This window comes from Protopterus annectens, chromosome 3.part0, assembly GCF_019279795.1.
Source record: "Protopterus annectens isolate FY-2018-M chromosome 3.part0, PAN1.0, whole genome shotgun sequence".
In the NCBI taxonomy this organism is placed as follows: domain Eukaryota; kingdom Metazoa; phylum Chordata; order Ceratodontiformes; family Protopteridae; genus Protopterus; species Protopterus annectens.
In genome coordinates this window covers 1,140,528,644-1,140,549,579 of record NC_056731.1, presented here as the reverse complement: position 1 = coordinate 1,140,549,579, position 20,936 = coordinate 1,140,528,644, and the positions used below count along the sequence as shown (strand labels likewise).

The 20,936-nt window shown below is 43.6% G+C and overlaps 1 protein-coding gene across 7 annotated transcripts in view; it reads left to right on the top strand.

Moving 5' to 3' along the window:
• Positions 1 to 20,936, top strand: part of GATA6 (GATA binding protein 6) — a 330,143-nt gene that overhangs the window by 248,888 nt on the left and 60,319 nt on the right. The gene's annotated exons all lie outside the window — the stretch shown is intronic.

Below are 20,936 nucleotides of genomic sequence, written 5' to 3'. Positions count from 1 at the left end.
GAGAAGAAATAAAGCTACAGAACTTTTTACTAAAGGAGTCGTTGTTGCTACAAATGCCCAGCCGCATATGCAAGCTCTTTTTTTCAGAGCCAACTCCAAGCCTTAGATGTCGGCACAGCCTACTACCAGGAACAGGCCAGTCAAACAAACTCAGTACAGTAGTCTGTAGCTAAAAACAACCCCATGCCAGTATCTCAGCACACATTCCACAACTACTTTTGACACCTACCCCACTACCAGCAATATAATCTAAAAATGTTACAACAGGGTAATTGGAATTTCAGAATGGCAGCAGGATGATGGCCACCATCATACATGCAACATTCACACGGAAAACTCTAAGGCAGGTGACCTCTGTCCCTTCTAATTCCTCCCTTGCCTTGACTTTGCTACCTGCTACAGTTTATGAGAGAGATTAATAAAAGAGCACAGGGCTGGAAATCATCTGCCCCCTCTGCTGTGCCCACAACTGGGAGAATGTAACCAAAGATTACATCATGTCCTTCTCTTCAGTCTTGAGGTCACCAGTGGCAATGTTTGTGGTTTTCTTTCCACCAATGATGCCTAGGTTACTGATACTTCTTTTTGTTGGCCTGATATGGAGTTTTCCAGTATCACCTTTAGTGAGACCTTCTGATTTGATGCTGGTGCTATCTTATAGACGGTACACAGCATACGTTTTTTCAGTGGCGTTTATGCAGATGTTCTTCGTGTTTCACTGTTGCAGTCATTACATTTGGGTTATCTGCTTGCAGTAGCCCTCAGTCAGCCTGATTAACAAAGTCTTGGGTCCTGCATCAGTTGCTGTCCCTTCTTCCATGACGTCAGAGGTATAAAACATGCAGCTGACCCCATTACATCAGTCTTTCTTGCCGTGCAGTGCCCGAAGCAGTTTGCAAGTGCCAGTCGTCTGACTCCTGAAATTTTCGTTTTCGAGTTTCAGAACCGAAGTCTTCAACTAAAGCTAAATACCCTGTTGGGGCAACTTTTTCTTGCTCCTTACCAATGTCAGTAAAAATTAATATTTGCATTACTTGTGGAAAGCAAATACCGCACAAAGATTTTCATTCGTACTGTATTCCTTGCCTAGGCCCTGATCACAACATACCTTGCTGTCGGTTTTGTGCCTTATTTAATCAGTGCACTATCCGTCGTTGGTATATTTTCGCCTCTAAATATTTCGGTACATGGTTCAAGCCATCCGACTACCGGTATTCTGAAAAAATGCAAAGATAAAGACAGAGACAGGCTGCCTAGGTCCAAAGCTGCCGACGATGCTTCTCCTAAGCCAGTCGCCAGTTCACCGGTACTCAGTGAGGCGCTTTCGCAGCCCCTGATACCTACTACTTCTGATTCGCAGGCCTCTACTGAGACCCATTCGGAGTCCAGTATGCCGCAAGATGCTTCAACTGTGGAACCTGCGGATGTCTCTAACTTGGATGGGTCCGGAGCCACTGTGCAGGCACCGGCTTCTGAAGGTGTATTCAGGCCTACGGACTTGCATATTAAACTGATGCCTCCATCTTCATTTAGGCCTAAACTTCGAACTATGCCTAAAAAAACAATGTCCAGGCCGCATGCTCAAGCCTCTATGCCTAAAAAACAAATTATAAGAATGGCTGAAGACCTTATAACTCTAATCAGGGTAAGCCAACCACCCCCTTCAATGAGACCTAGGACTGAAGCTGTTTATGTATCTTCTGACCAGGATTCTGATTTTTCTGATTCTTCTGATGATCTGGATTTACCGTTATCTACTTATGAGGATTCTGATGCAGAGGACTCTATTCCCTCTGCTTCCCCTGCAGAGGATTTTTCTTTTGGTGAAACCTTACATACTCTAATGGAGCATTTCCACTGGGAAAGCCAGGATTTTTCTGATTCAAAAAAGAGGCTTAGGGATTTCTTACTCCTGCCTCAGCATACGCCTATAGGTATACCTCCTGTACTAGATATTGTTGATGATGCCTTTTCAGAATCTAGTTTGGCCCCTGATTCTTTGCCTCCTGCTCCCAGAAAACCTGACAGATATTACAGGGTTCCTGATTCACTCAAGTTCCTTTTTAAAAATCCTATTGTGGATCCAGAGGCTGTTTCACAGGGACCCAAGGGCATTAAGGCTTCTACTGCTAAAAATCCTACCCCTTCTTATAGAGACTCCTGGGCACTGGATAGATGGGGTAAGAAAGTTTACACTTCTGCAACCCTGGCCATTAGGGCCTTAAACTGCCAGTTTCATATGTTAAAGTATCAACAACATGTTATTGGATTGCGTAAACTGAAAATTATGTTGATTCCTGACTGTACTGAAAATAAAGAATTACAGGATTTAATGCATTCTACTGAACAGGTTGGAAAACATACTTTGCAATGTGGATTTGATTCATTAGAGGCCTCTTGCAGGGCTGCTGTTACTGGGTCTGTGTTCAGAAGGCATACTTGGCTTAAGGAGCAATCTTTTCCTGATCATGTTAAAGCTAAACTGTTGGATGCTCGCTTAAATCAGAGCCATCTGTTTGGCAAAAAAGCTGAGGAAGTTCTTAAAATGATGGAAGATAAAGCTAAATCTATGCAAACTGTTAAAGATTTCTTACAAGTGCAGCCTCCAAGATTTAGTAGGCATTGGCCCTCTAAGAATTGGTCCTTTCCAGCCCCTTCCAGGTCTTCTCAATCCAAACCCAGACACAGCAGAAACCCCAGGTTTCAGTCCGAGGGGACACACAAGACTAAGCAGTGGAAGGTTTCCGCATCCAAATCAGGGAGTAGTAAGACTCCCTCCTATGGAAAACTGTCTCAATGACTTGCTTTTAAAACTTCCAAGCACTTCCCAACTGAATGCTCCTTTAGGTGGAAAGATTGGTCTGCAGGCAAAAAACTGGGAACTCATTACCCAGGACAAATGGGTTTTAAATATAGTGTCCCAAGGATACAGATTTCACTTCGACACGTTACCAACACCAAGCGGGTGGCCAGATGTACCCCCAAAACAGTGGGCAGAGGCCCAAAATCAAGTACAAGTTGGTACCAGAAGAGGAAAAGGGGCAAGGTTTTTATTCAAGACTTTTCCTGGTACCCAGAAAAGACAATTCTTGGCATCCTATCCTGGACCTTTCTACTCTAAACACTTTTCTGGTGATTCCAAAATTCAAGATGCTGACTCTTCACCAGCTACTTCATATGCTAGGCAAAGATGCCTGGTTGGCAGCATTATACTTAAAAGAAGCATACCTGCACATCCCTGTCAGGGAGTCCTGCAGAAGATACCTACGCTTCAAAGCAGGCTATATCAGTTCTCTGCACTGCCCTTTGGCCTGTCTACTGCACCCAGGATATTCACAAAGTGCCTAGCTCCAGTAATTGCATTTTGCAGGCAAAGAAATATTCAAATATACCCATACCTGGACGATTGTCTAATTCAAACAGAAAGCCAGGACATACTTTTGAATCATCTGGCTTTTGTTCAAAGGGTGCTGACTTGTCTGGGCTACACCATAAACAAAAAGAAATCACACCTGGTACCCTGTCAACAAATTATATTCTTGGGAGCAAGCTTGAATACAACTTTCCAGATGGCTTTCCTCACGCCAGAGAGAAACAGATTCATTTGACAACCTACTTCAAACAAGTGGCCACAAAAACCCAGCTATCTGCAAGGTAAATACTGCAAGCCTTGGGGTTCATGGCCTCCTGCATTCTTCTAATTCCATATGCAAGGCTTCATATGAGGAAACACCAATGGTATCTCAAACGCCTATGGTGCCAACATTCTCAGGATCTAGAAGCAATGATTCCTGTCATACCTTGCCTACGTCTAGAGTTCCTCTGGTGGGCAGAGGCCTGCCACCAAAACAAGGGGCTACCATTCACACTACCCCCTGCCACCCAAACCTTAACAACAGATACATCAGACTATGCATGGGGGTTTCACCTGGCAGGAAAGTGCATTCAGGGCAAATGGAAACCAAGTCAAATGCACCTGCTCATAAATCAAAAAGAAGTGTTAGCTGTACAGAGTGCTCTGACAGCCTGCAAGGACCACACTCTTCCAGGACAACTAATGGTAAAGACGGTCAACGCCACTGTCATGTGGTACATAAACAAGCAGGGGGGTACACATTCTTAACCCCTCTACAGACTAGCCATGGCATTGTGGAACACAGCCTTGAGCTACCAAGTGAATCTACAAGCTCAATTCCTGCCAGGAAAACTAAATACACTGGCAGATGGACTAAGTAGAAACCTCATGGACCCACACGAGTGGAAGCTGGAACCAAGGATTTTCAACATGTTGACAAGCAAATGGGGGAGCCCAGATATAGACCTGTTTGCCTCCCCCCAAAACCATTAATTGGACAAATTTTGCACAAGGATTCCCCACAAGCTAGCTTGGAAAGTGGATGCTCTGTCCTTCAGCTGGAAAAAACTATCAGTTTATGCCTTTCCTCTTATGCCTCTGCTCTCCGAAGTACTACTAAAGATCAAACAAGACAAGCTAAGGATGATTTTAGTTGTACCAGACTGGCCACGCCAACACTTGTACCCCCTCTTGCACAGTGTGTCACACTTGGCCCCATGGCACCTGCCTCAGACTCATTCCCTGTTGTCGCAGCAGGAGAACAACATTCTGCACCCTCAGCTGCAAACCCTGAACCTAGCAGCCTGGCTAATTACCTAATTTCTCCTTTACCATCCCTCAGTAAATCAGTGATGGATATCATTTTAGAGGCAAGGAGGCCTAGTACTAGAAAATCTTATGCTGCAAAATGGAAAAGATTCTGTCCCTGGAACCAATTTCAAGGGATGAGCACAGCAGCGCCCAATTTACCTCAGATTCTACAATACTTAACTGAGATGCTTCATAAGGGTTGTCCTTTTCCTCCATCAAAATTCATACCTCAGCCATTTCAGCTCATTATAACACAGAGCCTCCCCTCTTCTCTCACCCACTGCTCAAGCAGTTCCTTAGAGGGGCCAAAAATTTAAGGCCACCCAGGAGAGCTCCAACTCCAGCCTGGGACCTTAACTTTGTCTTGGAGAAACTCACTCTTCCTCCTTTTGAGCCAGCTGCTACTGCAGATTTAAAACTCCTTTCTTGGAAAACAGCTTTCCTTTTAGCAATCACTTCAGCAAGAAGGGTATCTGAATTACAGGCCCTTATGGCAGTGGAGCCTTTCATCATCTTTCATGGGGACAGGGTGTCCCTCAGAACCAGTCCCTCCTTCATGCCCAAGGTGGTATCCAGTGTGGCTCTTAATCAGTCCATTCATTTGCCTACCTTCTTTCCTAACCCAGAGAACAAAGGGGAATGGATACTGCACTTCTTATATGTGCACAAACAATGTAGATTCTACTTGGACAGGACTAAACCTCGAAGAAAATCTGAACAACTGCTGGTGGCATTTGCTGCAGGGACAGAGGGGAAAGTTATTTCAAAGCAAACCATTTCAAAATGGATAGGCAACTGCATTCATTTCTGCTATAAGCACCATGGAAAACCTATCCCAAAGGGCATCAGACCCCATTCCACCAGGGCTGCATCTACCTCAACAGCTTTTCTCTGAGGCGTCCCTACCAGGGACATCCTAGAAGCTGCTACCTGGAGTTGTGTACATACTTTCACCAAGCATTATCATTTGCCAATTTTCTCTAAATCCAGAGCTGGCTTTTCCACTGCAATCTTGCAGGGCCTTATAGCTGGTCCTAATTCTATTTAAATTCCTCCTCCCAACCTTAACTTTGGGAGTCTACCCAAATGTAATGACTGCAACAGTGAAACACGAAGAACATAGTACAGTTGTGTACACTTACCATAAATGTAGATGTCCGAGTGTATTCACTGTTGTAGTCCTGGTTACCCTCCCTCCAGCCCCCTTTCTTCTTTCAGTAGTAGCCTTAATTCCCTTGGGTCCCTGTGAAATGGTCTCAGGGTCTGCAGTAGGATTTTTGAAATGGAACTTATGAGAATCAGGAACCCTGTAATATCTATCAGGTTTTCTGGGAGCAGGAGGTAAAAGAGTCAGGGGCCAAGCTAGAGTCCGAAAAGGCATCGTCAACAATGTCCAGCACAAGAGGGATAGCTAAACGCTTGTGTTGGGGCAGGAGTAAGAAATCTCTAAGTCTCTTTTTAGAATCAGAGTAGTCCTGGGTTTCCCAGTGAAAATGTTCCCTAAGAGTATGCAAGGTTTCACCAAAAGAAAAATCCTCTGGGGAAGAAGCAGAGGGAATAGAGTCCTCTGCATCAGAATCCTCATAGGTAGATAAGGGTAAATCCTGGTCATCAGAGGAGACAGAAATTTATTTATTTATTTGCAATTTGATTACCGGGGAAGTCCACTGGGCTGAATTGACCCATTTTCAGTGGAGGCCCTGGGAGAAAAGCTCCAAGATGCATTATACAATTTAGATACAAATGTTGTTGTTGTGTCTTTCGGCTTTTCCCGGTTAGGGGTCGCCACAGTGGAACTCCGGTCCGCTAATTATTGGTAGTTGATTTTTACGTGCCAAGTTACCAGCCCTGACGCACAACCTTCAACGAAGGTATGCCCATTCACGCATGTCTCCACGCAGAAGACGCTCTAGCTGAGAATCGAACCGGACAGCGTCTTACTGTGAGGCGACAACGCTACTGCAGCACCACCACCGCGGATAATTTACATACAAATGATAGTTAATATTAAAGATCTTATGTAGAATAGTTACTCATAAATGCATTCAAAATCATGCATAGTTAAATTCATTAAGCTTGAAGGTAGGGATCACACAGTTTAATTTGAGGAAAACAGATATGGGTTAGGTGTGTAAACAGTTTACATACAAACCTTTTAAGAAATGTAAATACGCTTTACATACACACATCAACAGTAGAATGCTATTTACAATATTTACAAGGTTGAGCTGTGTGAGGGTAGCTGTAGGAGGTGAGAGTTTAGAGAGAAGCTATAGAAATTGTTGAGAGGTTAGATAGGCTCATAGGAAGATAACTATGAGAATTGTAGAGCTTGGGAACCAGAACAAGAACCCCCTTGGATTAGGTTGGGTGAAGGCAGGCAGGCAGGCAGAAATTTCGGAATCCAAGTCAGAAGTATCATAAGCAAATTCAGTCCTAGGTCTCTTAGAGGGGGAAGGTTGGCTTCCGCTGATTAAAGTAATAAGGTCTTCAGACATTCTTATCATTTGTTTTTAGGCATAGAGGCCTGACCATGTGATCTGGGCATCGGTTTCCTAGGCATGGTTCGAGTTTTAGGCCTAGAAGAAGAAGAAGATGGCTTTGGTTTAATATGCAAGTCAGTAGGCCTGAATACACCCGCAGAAGCCAGTGCCTGCACAGCGGCTCTAGACCCTTCTAAGGTAGAGGTAGGGATTTTTGCGTGCCAAGTTACCAGCCCTGACGCACAACCTTCAACGAAGGTATGCCCATTCACGCATGTCTCCACGCAGAAGTCTAACACCAAACCTTATCAAGTCTAACACCAAACCTCCTTCCCCTCCTCACATCCTATCCCTATCACCATCATGGCTAAATACATATATTTCATGGCCCCTCTTACAACAATACTACTCTTCACCATCTATTTCTTAACTAAGTATGAAAATCAATCCTTGGTAGGAATCCCCTTCCACAAGGGCCACACTAACTCCCAATACCATCTATACGTCGTTCCTATTGCACCTCCACTCTACCAAGACAAGACAATGTCCCCCAAAGTAATCCATCTCACACTTCAACACCCCAAAATTACAACTAACAAAACCAACCTCAAATTGCTATTTAAATTACAAAGATTTCTAGTTTACCTGAAAACTAGAATAATCATTGATGGTGACATCCATCCTAACCCAGGCCCCCCTACAATGTCAAACCCAAACCCCTCTAACTTAACCTATAAACCGTTTGACTCCCTGCTAATACTGCATCTAAACCTTAGAAGCATTAACAATAAAATTCACATCCTACATGCAATGATAGCTACTCATTCACCTGACATTATGTGTTTAACTGAAACCTGGCTAAAACCCTCCACTAAGGATCAAGAGATCCTTCCACCCGGTTATAATATCTTCAGGGCAGATCGTGTAAAGAAAAAAGGAGGAGGAATAGCTGTTATGTTCAAAAATACCTTAAATATCCATAGGAATACAGTACAACCTCCTATAATCTGCAACCTAGAACTAATTGCCCTAAAAATTTGCCTTAACAATCAAAAATGCCTCAACCTCTTAGTCACCTATATCCCACCGGGGAAGAATATAGAAAACTTAGAGCAAATCTTGTGCTGGTCAGCCACCAACTACCCACAAGAAACCATAGTACTTGGGGACGTTAATATTGACTGGTCTCTCTGCTCCACCCATACAACCCCACAACCCATTAACTTATATGGTTTTTCCCAACATATCCTAACCCCTACCAGAACAGGCAATTCTCTCCAAAAGAAAGCACTATTGACTGGATCCTTACCAATAGGGACTCAAGCAACTACACTACTGGCACCCTTCCCAATGACCTCAGTGACCACCTCATAACTTATATTATTAAACACAAATGCCCTACTTCCAACCCTCCTGTATATAGACTAATTAGAAACAAAAAGAAATTTATCCCACAACAATTTCTAGATGAACTAAAATGCTGTAACTGGACCTTATTAAGAACTCTGCCCCTCCAGGAGAGTGTGACCTACTTTAACAACACATTCCTAAAGATACTTGACTCACATGCCCCTCCTAGACAAATTAGATCCAAAATACGCATAGCTCCTTGGCTTACTGGAGAAACAAAAATTAAAATTAAACTCCGTAACCAAGCCTGGGTCAAATGGAGAGCAACAAAAAACCCCCAAGATCGAACCAAATTTCAACAGCTAAGAAACACGACCAAATCAGCCGTTACCTTAGACAAAAAACAATACTTCTGCCACCTCCAGCAGAAACACAAGAATAACCCAAAGAAATTCTGGGCTAGTTTCAACAACCTCCAGCACCCAGGAAAAACTACTACCCCAACCCCCGAAAAGCTCATTGAGCAAGGGCCGGAAGAAATAGCCAATTCCTTTAACTCTTACTTCACCGAGACAATCCAAAACCTTGTCAGTCAACTAACCTCCTCTCCCCCATCTGCCACACAACCCCAAGTTGAGACCCCTACCCAGTTCACTTTTAAACCTGTCTCCACATCATACATATATTCTCTCTTAAAAAACCTTAAACCAACCACTCTAGCAGCTGATCACCTCCCAACAGAATTCTTACAAATTGCGGCTGAAGTTATTGCATACCCTATATCCATCCTTATCAATAGAACCATTACCGAAGCTAGTATTCCCACTGTATGGAAGATATCCTACATCATCCCACTTCACAAAGGAGGTACCTCCACGGAAATCTCAAACTATAGACCAATAGCTATACTGTCCCCAATAGCAAAAATTATGGAAAGATGCATCCACAAACAACTTCTTCACTACCTAACGTGCAATCATCTCCTATCCAACACCCAACATGGCTTTCGCCCCCACCATAGTACAACCACTGCCCTCCTTTCCTTTGTCAACTCCATTAATAACAATCGCAATAGTAAACGTATATCCTCCGCCCTCTTTCTTGATCTGTCAAAAGCTTTTGATATGGTCAACCACCAGCTCCTACTGTCCACCCTTGAAACCTTGCATCTGGACACCCCAGCTCTAACATGGTTCAAAACGTACCTAACTGATAGGAAACAGGCTGTCCTATGGCAAAATAGACTATCAGACCTCCTTCCCAACACCATAGGTGTCCCTCAGGGCTCAATACTTGGACCACTTCTGTTTTCCATCTTCATTAATGACCTTCACTCAGTTATCCCTCAATCCACCTGCATACAATACGCTGACGACTCCACCTTAATCTGCTCTGATGCCTCCTCTTCAACCTCCAAACCACCACTCAACTCTGTTTTTCTCTAGTTGAAAAATGGTTTACCGACCTCAAACTCCTACTCAACCCATCCAAAACCAAATTACTATTATTTTTTCCCAACGTCTTCTCTACCCCAGTAAAAGAACTCCCAAACACAGATAGTAATGCCTTCTGTATCAAATCCAACAATGGGACTATCATAACCCCTGTCACCAGTACCAAATTACTAGGAGTAACTATTGACCATAAGCTCAAATTTGACATACACATCACCCAAACAGTTAAATCTGTTAACAAAAAACTTGGATCCATGTACAGAATAAAACATTTTCTTACTCCTACTGCTAAACTTACCATTGCCCGCACACATCTCCTCTCTACACTCCTCTATGCCTCCCCAGTCCTTTCTTTCCTCCATAAACGTGAACTAAACATGCTCTCCCTGGCCTACCACCACATTACTAGATTTATAACAGGTTCTCCATATCGCTCCCACCATTGTCACAACCTGAGGCAACTTGGGTGGTTGGAACTGCCCAATCTTCTCAAACTAAACCAACTCTCTGAAGCATGGAAAATAATTAACCAACCAGACAGAACCCCCGCTCTGTGTAGCATACTGATCCCATACACTAACCTAAATAGTCTCCGATCTTCCAACAGCACCCAGATCCTAACCATTAAAGCCAATAATTCTGGTGGCGATGCCCTCTTCGCCAACTCCATTGGCAAGCCATGGAAGGCCCTCCCAATCCACCTCAGAAATACAACCTCTCACAAACAGTTCAAAAAGAACCTGAAAGAATATCTCAAGACACTATGGCTATGCCCATGTCCTGAACCTGATTAATCTAATATATCATACCTTCACACCTTCACACCAAATCCATCCAGTCCCCATCTCCTAATTCTTGTTCCCTTATCACTCCATCCAGTCCCCATCTCCTAATTCTTGTTCCCTTATCACTTATCTTCAAATACATTTTTACCACAAATATAAGATGGTGATTCTTGAACTTGATATACTCTATTAGTATATAATATTTCCCTGTCATGTTTTACCAGATGATTGATCTTTGTCTCATTATACTTCTATGTAAATTGACTTTTTTTACTAACCTTGTAAATGTACAACGTCTACTTTTTTATACTTTTTGTAACTTGTATTGTTATAACCTGTATTTCTTTATATAACTTGTTTTGATATTTTGTGTTTGAAGATTATGATTGGAGCTTTTCTCCTCAGGCCTCTACTGAAAAAGGATATGCATCCAGTTGGACCAGCCCGGTTAACAAATGTAAAATAAAATAAAATAAAATAATAAATAAAATAAAAATAGAGACATCCGCAGGTTCCACAGTTGAAGCATCTCGCTGCATACTGGACTCCGAATGGGTCTCAGTAGAGGCCTGTGAATCTGAAGTAGCGGGTATCAGGGGCTGCGAAAGCGCCTCACTGAGTATCGGCGAACTGGTGACTAGCTAGAAGCGTCATCGGCAGCTTTGGACCTAGACAGCCTGTCTCTCTTTATCTTTGCGTTTTTTCAGAATGTCAGTAGTCGGGTGGCTTACTGAATACATATCTGGATAATTGAACCGAGTACCAAAATGTACCGACGACGAATAGTTTGTGGATTAAATAAGGCACAAAACCGACAGCAAGGAAAGGCTATCTCAAAGCAGACTATTTCAAAAGTGGATAGGCCACTGCATTCGTTTCTGCTATTCACAACATGGCAAATCAGTGCCTAAGGCCATTAGGCCACATTCAACCAGAGCAGCAGCCACTTCAGCAGGATAACCCAATTGTAATGACAGCAAGGAAAGGCTATCTCAAAGCAGACTATTTCAAAAGTGGATAGGCCACTTCATTCGTTTCTGCTATTCACAACATGGCAAATCAGTGCCTAAGGCCATTAGGCCACATTCAACCAGAGCAGCAGCCACTGCCAGCAGGATAACCCAATTGTAATGACAGCAAGGAAAGGCTATCTCAAAGCAGACTATGGCTATGCTTTCTGCTATTCACAACATGGCAAATCAGTGCCTAAGGCCATTAGGCCACATTCAACCAGAGCAGCAGCCACTTCAGCAGCCTTCCTCAGAGGAGTACCAACCAAAGACATCTTAGAGGCTGCAACCTGGAGTTCAGTGCACACTTTTACTAAGCACTATCACTTACCACTCTACTCTAAATCCAGGGCAGACTTTGCCACTTAAGTTCTGTAGGGCCTCATAGCCGCTCCTAATCCTGTTTAGCTTCAGCCTCCCAACCTTAGCTTTGGGATTCAACCCAGTTGTAATGACTGCAACAGTGAAACACGATGAACATAGTACAGTTGTGTACCTACCATAAATGTAGATGTTCGAGTGTATTCACTGTTGCAGTCCAGGTTACCCACCCACCAACCCCCTTATCTTTGCTGGAACTTATCTGTACTTCTCTATTCTATACAACCTATGTTGTGTATTTGCTTGTAGATGAAGGAATAATTTACTTTGGTGCATGCATGCTTTATTGACATATTTTTAGCCTATCCTTTTGGGGGCAGCTGACATCTGGGGCAAGAAAAACTGAAGAAAATGGCGTTGGTTGCATCTTTTATACCCCTGGCGCACTGATTTCAGGGAGGAGACAACAGCAACCGACGCTGGACCTAGACTTTGGAATTCAGGCCGACTGCAGGTAGCCTGCCAGCAGGATAACCCAATTGTAATGACTGCAACAGTGAATACACTCGAACGTCTACATTTATGGTAGGTACACAACTGTACTTTTTGGCTGCTTTGCTGAATGTTTTTTCCAATGCCTCTCATACTCCTGATTCTTTATGCCCTGCTCCCAGGAAGCCTTGTAGGTTTTATAGGGTGCCCGAGGATTGTTTCTTTTTGTATACATGTCCTGCTGCTGACCTATGTGGTCTCTGTAGCTGCTGATAAGCCATCTCAGTTGCTTCCTTTGCCCAGTTTATTGCCTTCTGACAAAGGTAGCAGAACTATGGAATGGCTGGTAAGAAGGTTTACACTTCTGATACCCTAGATTTTACGACTATTAGTTATCAGACCCATATGTATAGGCATGTGTTGGCTCTTCTTTCTCAGGCCTGTCAACTTATTTCTGATTTTCCTGAGTCTGAGGGTAAAACTTCTGTTCTTTCCTTTCTAGGGACTTCCTTTGAAGTAATTCATCATTCTATTAAATGTAATGATGCTGTGGATGCCCCTTCTATGGCAGCTGTTTTTGGTTCAGTTATGAGAAGATAGTCTTGTCTTAGGCTTCAGCCTCTCTACATGATGATATTAAAGCTAAGTTGATGGATGCTTCTCTGGATTCTAAACTTTTGTTTGAGGAAGCTGCTGCTGGTTTGTTTAAGTCCCTTCAGGATAAGGGTAAGGCTTTACAGGAGCTTAAGTATACTTTTGTTTCTCTTGTGCCTACATTTCAGAGGAACTATCCTGCTAAGCCTGCCTTTGTTTGTAGACATTCCCATCCTTCTACTAAAGGCAAGAAGAGTGGCAAACAGGCTCCTCCTACTAAGGCTACTCAGTTTTCAGGGTTTCTAAAGCCTTCCTTTCCAAACAAACCAGGTGCTGCATGACTATTTTTCTCCTCCCAACCACATTCCCCATTGTCTTCACCTTTCTTTTTCTCTTTCTGCTTGGCTTCAGATCACTCAATATTCTTTGGTTCTATTGATCATTCATCAGGGGTACTTCATAGTATGGAAATCCCTCCCTTCTTTTATAGGCATTCCTCAACCTCCTCAGGAACAGTTTCTATTTTTCCCATAGGTTCTTCAACCTCTCTTGACTCAGGGTACTGTTCAGGAGGTGCCTGTGTCCCAAAGAGGTAAATGGATCTACTCCAGGTTGTTTCTAGTGCCAAGAAAAGAGTGAGCTTGGAGACCTATTCTAGGCCTCTGTCATGTAAACACTTTTTTAAAAGTGCCTTCCTTTCAGGTGCTGTCTCTTCAGATTCTGTTTCCTTTACTGCTCTCTCAGGCCTGTATGGTGTCTCTGGATCTCAAGGATGCTCATCTCCATTTTTCCAATCCATCCTCTTTTCAGGAAGTTTTTATATTTCTCTGTTTCTTCCTGGCATTTTCAGTTTTCTGCTTTGCCCTTTGGCCTTTCTACTCTCCCAAGGGTGTTCACCACATGCCTTGCTCCTGTGATTGCTTTTTGCAGATTTCAAGGGATCCAAATGTTTCCTTAATTAGACGATCTGTTGATTCAAGCATCCTCAGCAGAGACTCTTTTGCAAAATTTTATTTTTGCAATTTCCCTTCTTCATAGCCTTGGGTTCACAATAAATTTCACAAAGTCTTCTCTGACTCCTTCTCAGGATCATCTTTTCTGGGTTGCACATTTCAGTCTGTGCCTATGATACCATCCTTGTCCCCTCCAAAGGCCTTAACTCTCATTTCTTTTTTTCACACTTTTCTTCCTCTGGCTTCCATTACCACCAGAGAATTAATGAGAGCTTTGGATTTCATGGTATCCACAATTCTTATGCTCCATCAGGCCAAACATCATGTGAGAAAGTTTCACTGGTTTCTGAAGTCAGTGTGGCTTCGACATGCACATCCTCTAGACTTCGTAGCTCCCCTTCTTCCTTGTCTCAGACAGGAACATCAATGGTGGATTCGGCAGTTGTCTCTGAACTCAGGGATCCTTTTTCATCCCCCTTTTCCCTCTCAGGAATTGTTCACAGATGCTTCAGACATGGATTGGGGGTGACTTTTGGCTCCATAAAACTACAGGGGGTGTGTTTGCCTCGCCAGCGGAGGTAGCACATCAACATCAAAGAGATGAGAGCTCTTCTGCTGGGCCTTTGGGCCTTTCATCCTCCTTTCTCTCCTGGGCCTTTCAAGGTCTTCACAGAAACTTCCACAGTGATGTGGTATATCAACAAACAAGGAGTAATGAGATCCTACCTTTTCTGCCAATTGGCACTTCTGAAATGGTATTTTGCTGTCAGTTACCAAGCGACTCTTCTGGCGGTTTATATCCTTTCCAGTCAAAACATTATGGCAGACAATCTAAGCGGGTCCTTCACTCAGTCCTGTGAATGGATGCTTCACAGGGATGTGTTCTGGAGATTATGCACCAGTGGGGTACTCCTCAAGTCGATCTTTTTGCCCCTCCTCTGAACAGACAACTTCATCTGTTTTGTGCCAGAGTCCCAGGTCCTCTGGTATGGAAGCTGGACTCCCTCTCATTCTCTTGGAAGTGGTTGTTTCATTATGCATTTCCTCCCCTTCCTCTCATTCCAAAAAGTCCTGTTTGGAAGGTGGACTCCTTCTCATTCTCTTGGAAGGGGAGGTTTCTTTATTCATTTCCTCACCTTCCTCTCATTCCGAAAGTCCTGTTCAGGATTCAACAGGATGCTCCCAAAAATCTTGTTGGTGACTCCCTTTTGGCCATGAAAGCACTGGTTCCCTCTACTTCTGCATCTAGCCAGGGGCAATCATCGCAAGTTACCTCACAGGGTGGATCTAATCACACAAGCCAAAGGATCTCTCATCCATCCCGACCTGTCCACCCTTCAACTGATATTTTGGGTGATAGGGTTTTGATCCCTCATAGACAAGTCTGCTACAAGTCCTGCAGGATGCCCGGAAACCTACTACTAGGAAGTCCTACTTATCCAAATGGAAGAGGTTTTCTGTTTAGTGTCTGTCTCGTAATCTGTACCCACTTACTGTGGATGTTCCTTTGGTTCTCTTTTATTTGTGTGAGTTACTCAATGCATGTTTGGCCTATTCCTCTGTTAAGGCCCACTTGTCAGCTATCTTTTCTTGTTTGCCTTTATCTCCTCCTTTAGCTTCTAGACGAGAGGTTAAACAATTTCTCAAATGTGTTCTTAATACTAAACCTCCCAGGAAGTCTGTTCCACCTCCCTGGGATTTTAATTTTGTATTGGAGAAGTTGACTTTGGCTATGGCTCTAGGTGATTCGGACATGTTGACTGTCGCCAAAAAATGGGCATGGGTAGTTACCGGTGATAAGTGGGATGAGGACCTGGCCTACTCTCTGACCCATGCCAGGGACCCACGCTAACGGTGGGAGGGGTATATGTGCCCCTATTGGCCAGTGTGTGCCCGCCATGAAAGCCCAGCAGCCCTGGGTCAATAGGCTACTGGCTGGCCGGTGTCTAGTTGCCCAGCCTGGGTTACCTGGGATAGCTCTGTTGAGTGAAAGCTGGACATAAAACCAACCAACCTGCCAAACATGAACTAAGAATTGCTACGCTTAATGTAGGTTCACTGACAGGATGCAGCTTAGAAGTGGATGACATGATGATACGGAGGAGGCTGGACATCCTATGTATCCAAGAGATGAGATGGAAGGGCAGTACAACAAAGCCACTTGGCTTGGGATCCAGACTCTACTACTCAGGTGGTGGACAGGCTAGAAATGGTGTAGGAATTGTGGTGAGACAGAGGCTTCAGAAGTCAGTGAGGGATATCATCAGAATTAATGATAGACTCATGGCAATCAGACTCCAGTGTAATGATAGGACAGTATTCATAATCTCAGCCTATGCCCCACAGCAGGGTTGTGATAGTGAGGAAAAGAGTGCATTCAGACAGCAGTTGCAGGACCTACTAGATAAAGCAGGACAACATGAATTGGTGTTGATAATGGGTGACCTAAATGCACATATCGGGACAGACAGAACAGGATATGAGGACTGCCTGGGTCCACATGGGTGGAGCAATAGGAATAAAGAAGGAGAAGCCATTCTAGACTTCTGTCTGGCAAATGGCTTGATAGTAGCCAACACATGGTTCAGAAAGAGAGACAGTCACAAGATCACATACAAGAGTAGCCAACATGCAACTCAGGTAGACTTCCTCCTAGTAAGGAAAAGGCACTGGGGTAGAATCCATGATTGCAAAGTCATCCCCAGTGAAACAGTCGGTTCACAGCATAAACCAGTAGTTGCCACAATCAGCTGTAAGCAGTGGTCAGAGAAGGCTCTAAGGTCAATAGAAACCAGGCTGAAGACCTGGAAGTTGACTGGAGAGAAAGTACAGCAGTTCAAGGAATTACTCAGGGCTCTAGCACCCCAAGAAGAGGAGGAAATAGGTGGAGTTGAAGAAGAGTGGCAGCCTAAAACAGCATGTGTTAGGACTACAGAAAAGATATGTGGCCGAGCCAGGTATGGAAATAAGGTACATAAGGAAAGCTGGTGGTGGAATGCAGAAGTGCAGGAAGTAATCAAAAGAAAGAAGGAGTGCAGGAAGAAGTGGGAGATTGAAAAGACTGACCAAGCTAGGAAGGACTACTGGTTGGATAACAGAGAAACTAAGAAAGAAGTTGCAATAGCAAAGAATAGGGCATCAGAGGCACTCTATCAGCTTCTGGAAAGTGACTCAGTAAGGGGCACAAAGAAACTATACCAGGTTGCAAGGCAAAGAGAAAGATAAAGAAGATAGTCAGACACCCTTCATAAGGGATTCCAGCAACAGCCTGCTTACCAGCCCACAGGACATCAAAGGCAGATGGAAGGAGTATTTCCAGCAGCTTCTGAATGAAGAAAACCCCACAGAAGCGGTACTGCCCCAGAAACAGCCTACAATGAGAGTAGAAGTGGAGCCCAGCTTAGAAGAAGTAAGAGCAGCACTAAGGAAAATTAAGTCAGGGAAAGCAGCAGGCTCAGAAGAAGTCACAGCAGATATGATAAAGATGCTGGGTGAGCTAGGGGAGAAATGTTTCCTGAGGGTACTAATTGCAGTGTGGAGAGAAAGGCGTATTCCAGATGACTGGAGAATAAGCATACTCGTGCCAGTGTACAAGAACAAAGGGGACATCCATAACTGGACAGTACAGAGGCATCAAACTCCTACCACATTGCATGAAAGTTCTGGAGAGGGTGATTGATAAATGGATACGCAGAATAGTGGAATGTAAGATGGGAGATGAACAGTTCGGATTCAGATCAGGATGCAGCACAATTGACCCGATGTTTGCATTGAGACAGATACTTGAGAAGAAACTAGAGAAGAGGAGAGAGTCAAACTGGGCTTTCCTAGACTTGGATAAAGCATATGACAAGGTCCCAAGAAAGCTGATCTGGGCAGTGCTGCGGTGGTTTGAAGTCCCAGAAACATTGGTAGAATTAGTACAGGCTATGTACAAGGACCCAGTGACTCAAGTACAGTGTTTGGCCTCACTGAGGGGTTCCCACTGGGAGTGGGTGTACACCAGGGTTCAGCTCTGAGCCCACTGCTGTTCATACTGGTAATGGACTACATCAGCAAACAGGTTGGAGGGGTCAGAGCAACAAAGCTGCTGTATGCAGACAATGTGGCAGTACAGGCAGACTCTGATCTAGAACTTCAGCAAAGGATAGGAGAATGGAATGCAAATCTGAAGGCACATGGGATGAAACTAAGCACAGATAAGACAGTAGTAATGGCAACAGATTGGGGAAATCAGAAGAAGCTGAGAATAGATGGGAAGATAGTGGAACAGGTAAACAGCTTCAAGTATCTAGGAGGGGTGGTTGAGGAGAAGGGTAGTCTGAATGAAGAGGTCAAAGCTAGAATCAGAGGGGCTGCAGCCAACTGGCATAGAGTATCAGGTGTAGTATATGACAGAAGAATGCCAAAGAAGCTGAAAAGTAAGGTATACAAGCCAGTGGTGCGACCAGTACTACTGTATGGTACAGAAACCTGGGCAGTAAAGGCAGAACAGTTGAAGAAGCTAGAGGTGATGGAAATGAAGTGCCTGAGAAAGGTGGTAGGATGCACACTGCGGGACAGACGAAGAAATGAGGACATAAGAGCAGAAGCCATAGTAGCTCCAATTGCAGAAAAGATCAAAGAAAACAGATTACGATGGTATGGGCACATGTGTAGAAAAGCAGAAGACAATCTGGTGAGGGAGATTTGGGACAGACAGGAAGAAGGTAAGAGGAAGCGAGGGCGTCCAGCAAAGAGGTAGATGGATTGTGTGAAAGAAGATCTGCGACAGTCAGGCATGAGTGTTGAAGAAGGCAGGAGAGTGGCACTGAATCGAGAGAGCTGGCGACAGTTAATACGATACCCCGACCCCATGTAAATGGGAAAAAGGGGATGATGATGATGATGATGATGATGATGATGATGATGAGAAGTTGACTCAGGCTCCTTTCGAACCTGCTGTTTAGGCTTCTATGAAACATTGTTCTTGGAAGACTGTTCTGTTGTTAGCTCTTACTTCTGCCAGATGGGTGTCTGAATTGCAGGCCCTTATGGCTTGTCCTCCTTTTTTGATTTTTCATGAGGACAGGGTGTCCCTTGTGCACTAATCCCTCCTTTATGCCTAAGGAGGTTAATGCGCTGTCCCTTAATCAGCCTGACAGTGAGAGGGTGCTGCATACGTTGGATGTGCATAGGCAACTCAGAATTTATTTGGATCAGACTAAGACTATTCAGGAATCTGATCAGTTGTTTGTTTCTTTTCATCCTAGATCTTTGGGTATAGCTGTATCCAAGCAAACTATTTCTTTTTGGATTTTTAAGGCTGTTTCTTTTTGTTACACCTTTCATGGTAAGAGCCTTCCTTCTTCCATCAAAGCTTATTCTACTAGAGTGGTGGCTTCGTCTGGTGCTTTTTTCAAGGGTTTAGATACTAATTCTATTCTTGAAACAGCTACCTGGCCTTCTGTGCATGCGTTTACTAAACACTACAAGTTGGATAGTATCTTTAGAGCTAGGGCCCTTTTTGCTAGTTGCGTTCTTCATGGCTTCTTAGGGGACTCTTCTTCTTCTCCTTCTCCCTCCCAAGTTTTCTCTTGAGCTTTGGCATTCTCCCAAATGTTACAAATACTGCAGCAGTGAATGTAAGGACATAGTACAGTTGTGTAAAACCATAACGGTAAATGTCCTTGCCTTCACAGGTGCAGTTTTCGCTCCCACCCTCCTTCCCCTTACTCCTTTTCTTCCTGGATGTACAGCTTACCTCTTGGTTCATTGGACTGGTGTTCCTACTGGGGCAATCAGCTCTGTTTATGGTAAGCCTGAACGTCACCTTTATGCCCTACAGTACACAAGAAGCATTTGAGTGATATTCAGGCGTACATTTAAATGCAACAGGAAGCCTTTGGTATACTGGCTGGATGATGAGCTTCCAGGGTAGGGAATCCCCAATGTTATAAATACTGCAGTAGTGAAGGCGAGGGCATATACCATTATGGTAAGATTTTACACAACCGTACTTTCACCAAAAATACTAAATGTGCTGGCTTTTATCTTAAAAACAGTACTTTATTTAGAGATTGAATAAAAATTGTTTTCATGAACAAATATTAAACTTGAACTGGGAGACCTGAGCTTAATACATTGGAAATGTGAGGAAAATGTTGTCCGCCATGAAGAATTTGAACAACAGTGATATAAGTCAATACATTCAATGAATGTTTCCTTCAAGGAAGTTGTCCTCTGGTGCATCACTGTCATCAAGTCCAGAGCCAGCTGTGGAATCTGCAGTAAAGTGTGCTTGACTGACTAGACATAACTCAAACTGTAGAATAGATTTGTAATGTTTTACTATGGTAACAGAAGACAACTCGCTGTGTAGGAACTAAAACACGGAGATTTTGTAATGACCAGTTACTCATGGGCTGGATATATACACAAATCATTTCCAATCTTTACTTTTAGTTGTTTTTTCACAGAAAAATATATTGGTTAATGAACTGTAGCAAAGAGGATTGACTTGCATTTAGAACTGCATTGGATGAAGTCATCTTTTGGGTAACTACAATGTTTATCTTGTCTAATAGGAGAATTGGGCATGTTTGATGTTTCAAGCACAAGAACCTGCCATTAAGTCATGTATTTCTGGGTATGACTTAGGCACTTCATAATAAATGAACTTCATAAGTCCATAGGTAAGGGCTAGGCAATCAGTCCACAGACCATTACAAGATTACAAGCCCAGTCAGTATCCCATATTCAGAATTTCCTTCCATCTTCAAGGTGAGCAATATGAGATAGAATGGGGGAGAATATGAGGTTGCCTATCAAATTACTTAAGTTTACCTT